This window comes from Phoca vitulina, unplaced genomic scaffold (assembly GCF_004348235.1).
Source record: "Phoca vitulina isolate PV1807 unplaced genomic scaffold, GSC_HSeal_1.0 scaffold82, whole genome shotgun sequence".
NCBI classification, from domain to species: Eukaryota; Metazoa; Chordata; class Mammalia; order Carnivora; family Phocidae; genus Phoca; species Phoca vitulina.
In genome coordinates this window covers 3811683-3821397 of record NW_022589785.1, presented here as the reverse complement: position 1 = coordinate 3821397, position 9715 = coordinate 3811683, and positions in this window count along the sequence as shown.

Below are 9715 nucleotides of genomic sequence, written 5' to 3'. Positions count from 1 at the left end.
CCCCGCCCCGCCCTCAGGCCCCCAGATCATCACACACAGCGCAACCGAACCGGCGGCTGCCGCCCGGACTCTGCCATTGGCTAAGAACCCCTAGGGAGGCGGGACTTTCCCCCCTCCCTCCGCCCTACTTCAGAAAGACCCCACCAATTGGAAGTTCCGCTGTGATTGGAGGCGCGGGCCTGGGCTCGGCGTTGAGTGGCCAAAGCGGCAGTCACTCCGAACGCTTTTGTTCGCATGGAGTACGCCTACTCTAGCAAGACTGGTTGAGGAATCGGAACCCGGCGCTCCTTCTCCGGGGAACCACGTAGAGGCTGGTCCCCAGTTGCGGGTGGGTCAGTGGGGGACTGAGCTTCGGGCCAAATACGCGCCGAGGTGTGGCGCCCCAGGTGTTCGGACACCCGGCGGATAATCCTCCTTGACACTTAATTGCATATACTGACCTCTGTGTTTCTCAAACTTTTAAATCACGTGGAGGCTGCTTAGGTTGCCGGCGCTCTCCCCCAGATCCTTCTGCTTCTCTTGGGGAGAAATTGTATTATTACCAAGGAAGGATAATAATTGTACCTACCTCGTGGGGTTGTTGAGGAATTTAAGGAAGTTAATACATATAAAGCTTTAGAACGGTGGCTGGCACATACTAAATTGAATCCTATGAAATTGCTGTTTTTGTAGGTAAAAAATGGTCGAAAAATGAAAGCTTTTCTCATTTTGTACTCTGACTTCCATTTTCAAACCATATATGTTTTTTCTTTATTTTTTAAGTGTCATCAAGCTGTAGTGGATGTGTTGTGAGGTGGGGGAGTACATAGCTTTCTGTATTTAAAAAATAAATCCTACTTTTAAATAACTCTAATGGTTGAGTAGAGACAATTTCCTCTGTTTTGACTGAAGAGTAAGCAGTCCTTAAATGTTAACCATCGTTAGCATCACCTCCCCTACAGATGGGAAAAATGAGAAGCTCAGCAGGAGAGAGCCACCTACTATTATGTAGATAGCGAGAAGCAAAGATGGGACTCAAAACCCAGATTTATCCCACCCAGAGCTTGCTGGCATTACCATTTCACTGCCCTGCTTCCCTAAGTGTGGCTGCCAAGTTGCTCCCTGTGTAGCCCTCCCAAACCACGAACTGTCATTCTGGAGCACTCAGCAGACACTGTTGCTGTAACTATACCATAGTATAAATCTAGATCTCCATAGGCCCCTGTGGTGCCATGAATCACCAGCATATGCTGGCCCACCCAGCAAAGCTGCTGTGGGGGAACTTTATATCCTGTCTACTGACTGCTAGCAAATTCTCCCCACCAAAATGATTGTTCAGGGTAGTGTGGGCTTGGAGTGAGAATGTCTTCATTTTAATTGCTTCAGTTCTTCCCCGTAGGTGGGAGAATCAGGGTGGATTCTCCTAAGGGCCCCCCACAGGGACAACAAATCAGGGCTTTAAACCAGGGCCAGGACTGCTGACAAAAAATAAGTGATTCTGGGATCCTACTGAGGAGTAGAAAAGGCTGTAGATCAGACAGCAGGGGTAAAAATGACATTGATGGCCAGTAATAGCTCCTTTTTATGGAAGGCTTACTAGGTGCTAGGCACTGGGCTAATTGGCCAAAGATGCCAAATTTAAACATTCTTGGGGAGACACACACGTAGATATATGGGTCTGGATCTCAGAAGGGAGGCCTGGACAAGGACTAAAAATAGATGTAATGGAATATTATGCTGGCATTAAAAGCGCCATTCACAAAAAACAAACACAAATGATAATAGTACCTACCAGATAAGGGCTTGAAAAGGAATAATTCAAGCAAAGCTCATTAAGAAAGATCTGGGGGTTCCTGACTGGCTCAGTCAGTAGAGCATGCAACTCTTTTTTTTTTTTTTTTAAGATTTTATTTATTTATTTGAGAGAGGAGAGAGAGAGCACAAGTGAGGTGAGGGGCAAAGGGAGAAGCAGACTCCCCGCTGAGCAGGGAGCCTGATGCGAGGCAGATCCTGGGACTCCAGGGTCATGACTTGAGCTGATGGCAGATGCTTAACCAACCAAGCCACCCAGGCGCCCTGAGCATATAACTCTTGATCTTGAGGTTGTGAGTTTGAACCCCACATTGGGAGATAGAGTGTACTTAAAAATATATATATATTTTTTTTTAAATAATTAAGGGGCCCCTGGATGGCTCAGTGGGTGGAGCATGTGACTTTTGATCTCGGGGTCATGAGTTCAAGCTCCAAGTTGGGGTTAGAAATTATATAAAAAAATAAAATATCAAAAAAAAAAGAAAGTTCTGGACACACAGACACCAGTTAGTAAATACTTGTTGAATGAAGAAATAAAGGACACGAGGAAATACTGAATGGTCTCACCTATGGGAACGGTATGAATAGCTACAATATATTATGTGCTTACCATATAAGGTACTCTGCAAAGGGCTTTGCATGCTTTATTTCTTTTGATCTTTATCAAAACCCTACTTGGTAGGTACTATATCCCCAGTTTACACATGAGGAAACTGGCTAAGGCTGAAAGAAGGTAATTTACCCAAGATCATAACCGGAAGAGATGAAATTTGCATCCAGCATGTTTTTTATCTAGATTTCACCTTAGTTACATTTTTGTTCCTCCATTCTTCCTGAAGATCAGTGGCTCTCAAAGTGAGGTCCATTCCCTCCAGGAGACATTTGGCAATATCCAAAGATTTCTTTTGGTTGTCACAAGTAGGGGATGTTCCTGTACTCCATGGTAAAGGCTGAGGATGCTGTTAAACATCTCACAATGCACAAGACAACCTCCCACAACAAAGAATTATGCAGCCCAAAGTATCAATAGTGCCCAGCTAAAGAAATCCTTCTTAGAGCAATTATTCTTTTTTTTTTTAAGGATTTATTTATTTATTTGAAAGAGAGGGAGAGAGTACAAGCGGGCGGGGTAGAGGAAGAGGGAGAGAGAATCTCAAGCAGATTCCATGCTCAGCTAACCCTAAGATCACAACCTGAGCTGAAACCAAGAGTGGGTGCTTAACTGACTATGCCACCAAGGTGCCCCTAGGGCAATGATTCTTTAACTGCTTTTGTGGATTTTTTTTTTAAGTCAAAAACACTCTATCAAGAATCTGATGAAACCAGTGGACTTTCTCCACATAGGAATACACACACACATACACATGCACAAAATTTTAGAAGGTTCATGAAAAGACTCCTCCAAAGCATATGGTAAGCCCCAGATTAAATCAGCTCATCACCAAGACTGAATCAACTCATACCAGATACTGCATGTGAATGCTAGATTATAACCTGTCTGCCAAAAATTGGACTTTGTTGTTTCTGGAATTACTTTTACTGTATTTGGCATGAAGCCAGTGTCCTGCACAAGGGTGTTATAAGAAAAAGCCCTGTGGAACTCTGTCTTTAGTAGAGATTTAGCCGACAGAGATACACACAGCATCCTTTCTATGAAGACTCACAAGAGAAGTATCTCTTAACTCTAGCATTTATATTTCTCATGGGAGACTGGTTTGCTTTTTATTTTTTTAATAACGTTCATTGTGTTTTCCTTATCTCATAAGTAATCCTATGCGTTACAAAAAAGAAATAGAAAGTGCAGATAAGCAGTGTGGTAGGCATAATTCTAAAATGTCCCCCATGGGTAGCTCAGTCGTTAAGTGTCTGCCTTCAGCTCAGGTCATGATCTCGGGACCCTGGGGCTGAGCCCGGAGTCAGGCTCCCTGGTCAGTGGGCAGTCTGCTTCTCCCTCTCCCTCTGCCCCTCCCCCTGTTCATGCTCTCTCTAGCTCTCTCACTCAAATAAATAAATAAAATCTTTTAAAAAAATTAAAAATTTTTTTAAAAAGTAAAAAATAAAATGTCCCCCATTGATCTACAGACTTGTACAATCCTCCCCCTTGGCCATGGGCAAGACCAATGGATATGATGGGATATTATTCCTGTGATTATGTTGCTTTATACGGCAAAGGGGATTTTTGCAGATGAAACGCCTTAATCAGTTGTGTTCATGAAAACAGAGATTATCCCAGGAGGATACTGAACTAATCAGGTGAACTCTTTTTTTTTGTTTTTAATTCCAGTATAGTTAACATATAGTGTTATATTAGTTTCAGGTGTACAATATAGTGCCAGGTGAACTCTTTTTTTTTTTATTCAAAAGAGAGAAAACAGAGAGGGGAGGGTGGGTGGGCAGACGGAGAGGGACAAGTAGACTGTGCACTGAGCACAGAGCCCGATGAGGGTCTCGATGCGGAGTTCAATTCCATGACCCTGAGATTATGACCTGAGCCTAAATCAAGAGTCAGACACTTAACTGACTGAGCCACTCAGGTGCCCCTCAGGTGGACTCTTAAAAGGAGATTTAGGGGGGCGCCTGGGTGGCTCAGTCGTTAGGAATCTGCCTTCGGCTCAGGTCATGATCCCGGGGTCCTGGGATTGAGCCCCACATAGGGCTCCCTGCTCAGCGGGAAGCCTGCTTCTCCCTCTCCCACTCCCCCTGCTTGTGTTCCCTCTCTCACTGTGTCTCTCTCTGTCAAATGAATGGATAAAATCTTTAAAAAAAAAAAAAAAGGAGATTTAGGGTTCAAAGATAAAGGAAGTCTGAGACATGAGTTCCTCTTGACCTGGAAAAAAGCAAACATCCATGCTGTGAGCTGCTTATAGGACCTCATAGCAAGAAACTCTGGGTGGCCTCAGGGAGTGGAGAGTGGTCCTATCTGACAGCTAGCAAGAAAACAAGGACTTCAGTCCCACAACCACAAGGAGCTTAGTTCTGCCAACAACCGAGTAAGCTAGGAAGAAGGATCCTGAGCTCCAGGGGAGAACCATGGAATGGCTGACAATTTGATTGCAGCCTTGTGAAACCCTGCACAGAAGATCATGCTAAGCCATGCCTGGATTCCAGACCCATGAACACCGTCAGATAAAAAATGTAATTACCACTAAATGTGTGGTAATTTGTAAAACAGCAGTAGGAAATCGATATGGGCAGAGAGAAACAAACAAAATTTAATGAAATGTTTTATTTCAAAATAAAAAAATAGGGGCACCTGGGTGGCTCAGTCGGTTAAGTGGCTACCTTCGGCTCAGGTCATGATCCCAGGGTCCTGGGATCGAGCCCCACATCGGGCTCCCTGCTCGGCGGAGAGCCTGCTTCTCCCTCTCCCTCTGTCTGCTACTCTGCCTACTTGTGCTCTCTATCTCTGTTAAATAAATTAAAATCTTTAAAAAAATAAAAATAAAAAAATAGGGGCACTGGGGTGGCTCAGTCATTAAGTGTCTGCCTTCGGCTCAGGTCATGATCCCAGGTTCCTGGGATCAAGCCCCACATCGGGCTCCCTGCTCAGCGGGAAGCCTGCTTCTCCCTCTCCCCCTCCCCCTGCTGTGTTCCCTCTCTCACTGTGTCTCTCTCTGTCAAGTGGATAAATAAAATCTTAAAACACACACACACACACACACACGAAGAATGGAGATTTAAATAAAATATTTTTAAAAATAAATAAATAAATAAATAATTTAATTTAATATTTTTTTTAAAAAGAAACTGAGCAAACTAAGAGGTTCTGGCCTGTCTTGGTCACCTGGCCCAGGTGATCTGGGACCTAAGACTTCTGAGGCCATGGCCAGGAACCAGTGTTCCAAGGTGCCATCCTGAGGCACTGAACCTGAAGGCAGGCAGCCTGCAGGGAACAACTCCTATCTGAAATAACAGCAGGAAAGGAATAGAGAACAGCTTAGGAAATCACTAGTACTCATCCTGCTCTCTTTGGGCTTGGAACTGAAGATCTTTGGATTTTCCCAGGACGTCCCTTGTGCTGTTAGAGAGGCAGGCAGACCTGAGTTGGAATTTCTACTTTTCTGTGACCTTGGGCAACTTAGCTTCTCTGAGCTTCAGTTACCTCATCTGTAAAAATGGGCATTAATAATAAATGCTTTGATGTGTTTAAGAGCCCTTTTAAAAATAAGAATTGATATTTATTGAGCACCCTTTATGTCTAAGGTGCTGTGTGGCCTTGAAAAGGTTTTTATCATCTCTGGACCTCCATTTTATCATCACTTAAAATGGAAGAATAGAAAATGGGATTGCAAGTAGCAAAACCTCAAAGCACACATTTATTGCACTTTTACTGAGTGATCATTTCTGTACCCATGCATTCTCATTGAGTTCTCATGGTTAAATAGGTTATTATGCCCATGAGACAGTTAAGACAACTGAAGTACCCAAAGCTAACTTACTGGCCAAAGCCACACAGCCTAACAGAGAGACCAGCCAGGTTTCTAGCTCTGGGCCCATAGTCTTCCAATGATAGCATGCTGCTGGTAGCAAACATGCCCATAGTCTTCCAATGATAGCATGCTGCTGGTAGCAAACATGCCTTTGTCTACAGCAGATACTGACAAATGACTGTTTTCTGGCCTAAAATTTATAATCTTGCTTAACTGGCCTTTGATGCTGTTTCTGTGTTCCTCACTGCAGTAGATACTTTTGAATCTCAAGCTAACAGTATGTATTAGCTTCCTAGAGCTGCTGTAACAAAATAACACAAACCAGGTGGCTTGGAACAACAGAAACGTATTGTCTCACAGCTCTGGAGGCTAGAAATCCAAGATCCAGAAGTCAGCAGGGCCCAGCTCCCTCTGAAACCTGGAGGGGGGGCTCCTTCTTTGCCTCTTCCAGCTCCCAGTGTCCCCAGATGTTCACTGGCTGGTGGCGACATCACTCCAGCCTGTACACAGCCTCTCCTTGTGTCTGCACATCATCTTCCCTCTGTGCATGCCTGTCCTGTGTCCAGATTTCCCTTTTCTATGCGACACTGGTCTTGTTGGATTGGGACCCACCCTAATGACCTCATTTTAACCTGATTACCTCTGTAAAGACCTTATTTCCAAATAAGGTCACATTCTGAGGGACTGGGATTGGGACTTCAGTATCTCCTATTTAGGGGACATGAATGGGCAAAACACTCTTGTTTCTTCTTTACTGTCACACTCTCTATGCTTCTGACACTATATCTGGGGCTTTTTCACACCAAACAATTCTCTGGGACACCAGCTGGATGGCCTACAATTCAACTCAATTCTGGCACTAACTAGAGTTAGTGCAGATCCTACAGGTTAAGGACACAGTCCCATGAGACTACTCCTCCTTCAGACACCAATCATAAGTCCTGGTTGTCATCTGTACTTCTAACTTACTGGCTACAAATTGGGGTTCCTGTGACCTCCTCCTTAGACTTGGTAATTTGTTAGAATGGCTTGCAGAATTCAGAGGAACACTTGGGCTGTTTTATTATATAATAAAGGATACAGATGAACAGCAAAATGAAGAGGAATATAGGACAAAGTCAGGAAGGATCCAGGGAGCAAGAATTTCTGCTTCCATAGAGTTGGGGATACACCACTTTCCAAACATATGGATATGTTCACCAACCTGGAAGCTCTCCGAACCCACTACTTTTGGAATTTTTATGGCAACTTCATCTTGTAAGTAGGCATGATTGGTCATTAAGTCAACCCCCAGTCCCTCTCCCCTTCCAGGAAGAAGGGGGTTGGGGCTCAAAGTTCCAAGCTTCTAATGATGGCTTCATCTTTCTGATGACCCCACCCCATCCAGTATCCCACAAAAGGCATTGCCTCATTAGAACAAAAGATGTTCCTATCACCCTGGAAATTCCAAGGGATTTAAAGAGCTCTGCGTCAGGAACCAAGGTCAAAGGCCAAATATTTGAACAAAAGGTGCTGGTAGCACTCTTATCACTTAGGAAATAACACGGGTTCTAGGAGCTTTGTGCCAGGAACAGATGAAATATATACTTTTCTATAATTTCACAGGACACAATTCAACCCGTAAGAATTCCCTTCCAAGAGCAGGTTCGAGGAGCATCATTTATGCCAGTATAGCCAGGGAGGTCCAGGAAAGTCACATTTTTCAGGAAGGATGCCTTCTATAAACTTCACATGATTCAAAACTTCATATTCCAAGACCAGTTTTCCCCCAGGAATGAATGTAAAGTAGGTGATGGAATGGGCTTGCACAGCTCATAAATCTACAACCGTCTTACCGTATTTTTGCTTTTGATGCTGCTTTGTATCTTTGCAGCATTACCTCTACCTGTGGGGACTCTTCTAAATTAACAGCACCACCTCTCGAGGAGGTGATTCAGTCTTCTTTGTACTGTTTTATCACATCCGGTATCTACTCCAAAGGTATTGATTTGGGGTGTGTTTTTCAGCACTAGTATCTCTACTTGGTAAATGTTTGAATGATGTTGTTATAGCTTTTTAAAGTGGTTTGTAATGACAGTTAATGTCAAAATAACAGCTTAATGGGCACAAAAAGCAGTTGCTAGGGTCCAAAGCACGTCAACAACAGCGTGATTTGCTCCATAAGGATGCAGAAGGTGGTCATTTGCTTTCCCCACTGAAGTGGTGCCACCATGTGGCAGTGGCATAAACAGGTTTTCATTCATTCTATCCCCGGTGGCTTTGAAGTTGTTCAACACCTAAGGAGTAAAAATGTTTTCTTTTTCTGGCATTTGTGTGAATTCCAGTTTACACATGGAGTGGCATTTTGTTAACATTTTTGTGTACTGTGTCAGAGTCATAATTCATATCTGCAGATGATGCCTACTACAGAATGGCTGGAACTTGGCAGTGTGGCTCGTGCCCTAGCTGAAACATAAAAGCTTTCTTGTCCCTGTCCCTCTTGTTTGGGGTCTCAAGGAGCTAGGGGATGCATTTCTCAGAGAGGAGTTGGGCCTGAGCATAAAAGCCCATCAATAAGGAACAGGCGACACTGTCACAGCTGGGTAATTTGTCTCTTTGCTCTTCTGCAGCCCATTTGGTGATGATGTATTTGTCCCAGAGAATAGATGATGGCAGGTTTGTTCATATTTTACACTTATGAACCTGCCTGTTCCTCTCCACCTGGCTCTGGCCATTTGTCTTTGTCCCTGGCTCCTCTCATTTCATTTCACAGATTGGGCAGCAGGCCTTGGCCATGAGTTATGAAGGTGGATGCTGTGCAGGCAACTTTGGGAAAGGAGAAGAGATGGGTCAGCTCTCTGCAGAAAGGGGAGGGATGGACAGTCTGGGAGAAAGAGCGGTCACAGACTCAGTGGTGGGCAGGAAGGGAGCTCAGAGAGGAAGGGGAGGGAGAGATCTTCGGACAGAAGACAATGATGCTGGGGAGGCCTGCTCACAGAAGATGGTTTGGAATGCTAAGTCCAATCCCAATAATTAAGCTGGGCCTAGTACAAAACCTAATCATGGTAGCCGTCCTCCCAGGTGGCCCCCATGACTCTTGAATCTTGGTATTTACACCCTTGCAAAGCCCCCTCCCACGCTGAGCAGGGCCGACATGTGTAACCCATGGGACATGCAGAAATGACAAAGTGTGACTTCCAAGGTCACAAGAGTCCTTGAAGTTTCCACTTTACTCTCCCTTGGATCACTTGGTTTGGGGGAAGCCCGCTGCTATGTGGTAAAGACACCCAAGCAATGCCTGGAGAAGTCCATGGAGAAGGAACTGAGGCCCCTGGCCAACAACCAGCACTCACTTGCCAGGTGTGTGAGCAACCTACTTGGAAGCAGATCCCACAGCCCCACTCAAGCCTTCAGATGACCACAGCCCAAGCTGACATATATATATATATTTAATAAATATATATTTTGATAAATATATATTTTAACAAATATATATATATATATATATATATATA